Source organism: Dasypus novemcinctus, chromosome 16 (assembly GCF_030445035.2).
Source record: "Dasypus novemcinctus isolate mDasNov1 chromosome 16, mDasNov1.1.hap2, whole genome shotgun sequence".
NCBI lineage: Eukaryota > Metazoa > Chordata > Mammalia > Cingulata > Dasypodidae > Dasypus > Dasypus novemcinctus.
In genome coordinates, this window is record NC_080688.1 from 245,904 (window position 1) to 247,499 (window position 1,596).

The window sequence follows — 1,596 nt, forward strand, 5'->3', positions numbered from 1 at the left end:
ATCAAAGCACCCCCTCTGCTCTGCGGAGAGATCCAACAATTTACATCTTGCTGATTTGTGAAACAATGCCCTGTATATTTCTTTTATTTTTAAACATTGCTAAAATACTGAGTTTATATCATACATATATTTTGTGTCCCCACCATTTCCATTTGACTGACCACTACTACTACCATGTCCTATTATAACCCTCCATACATACTTAAAACCAAGAAAAGGGTGCAGTTCCATATTTAAAAACTAAGTAGGCATTTTGGATAACACATTCTTGGAAAGTAATCTGGACAACATTTATCAGACACATTAGGGAAAGTGCTCACTCTGCATCATAGAAAGGACAGCCAGATATCAACTGTTTCAGAAATGAAATAAGAAAATTTTAACCAACTGTTTAAGCTATTTTCTGAAAGAGACTTCCTCCACTGCCAGTGATCTTGAATAGCTTCCTGGTCAGTCATCCAGAAGCAGTTCTTCATGTAATTGATGACTTTGACTTCCACTTTGGTAAGAGAAACACTTTTCCTGTCCTTGCTTGTATTTTTGCTTTAATATCTTCTACAGAACTAGATCCGTTCAGTGATTTAGAAACTTTTTCCTGTTTTTGAAGGATTCTTGACCTTTTTTAAAAATTTTTTAAATTTATTATTATTTATTTATCTTCCCTTCCCTGCCACCCCCCCCACTCAGTTGTCTGCTCTCTGTGTCCATTTGCTGTGTCCTTTTGATTTTGATATTGATTGTTTTGATTCTTGTCCATTGTGGTTTGACTTTTGTGCATTTTTGGCTGGGGTTTCTTTTCACTGAAGATGTCCTTCTATTTCCTCCTCATCAAAATCATCATCATCATGTTAATCATCATCTTCATCTTCATCATCATTGTCATCATCTTTATCAGCAAGTTTTACCTATTTTTGTGGAACCTTGCTACCACTTCCAGAGGCAGATTGCTTTCAAGGTATGCTTAAGAGTTTTACATCCTCCTCTTCATCTTCTTTCTCTGCATCTTCCTCCACAGCTACTAAGTGCTGTTCACTAATATGCACTGGCCTAGAACCACGCTTCAAACAAAAGACAACAGGTTTTATTTTCATGCCTCCAAGGGAAACCATCGGTTGTACAGAATTGTTACTTTAATTGGACTGCCTTCATAATTCATTGTCTCTGCTTCAACAACATGCAATTCATCCTTTGTACCAGCCCCTAAACTGACCTCTCTTAAAGACAACTGGTGCTCATTTTCATCATTATCCACCCTAAAGTGATAATCTTGGTCAGCCTTTAGTTTCCAAACCAAAAAAAAAAATAGTTTTGGGGCCTCAGGGAGCTCATGTCCATGTCCATCAAATCTTCCATGGGGTGCTAGCATGCACTTAGGTGGGAGAGAAGTCAGATGGAGATAGCCAACTGCTGTTCCAGAGTTGGGAGGTCCATCCTACAGGATGGAATCACACTAGGGATATAAATGTTGTTAGGTCTAGTTGATCCTCTGTCTGGTTGTTCTATCTGTTGATGTGAGTGGGTACTATTATTGTAGATACATCCATTTCTCCCTTCAGTTTTGCAAGGGTTTGCCTCAGGTGTCTTGTAGCACCCTTG

General features: G+C 38.5%; 1 pseudogene; it reads right to left on the bottom strand.

Moving 5' to 3' along the window:
- Positions 1 to 396: 396 nt before the first annotated feature.
- On the bottom strand, positions 397 to 1,353 carry LOC131273616 (nucleophosmin-like; annotated as a pseudogene).
- Positions 1,354 to 1,596: the final 243 nt, after the last annotated feature.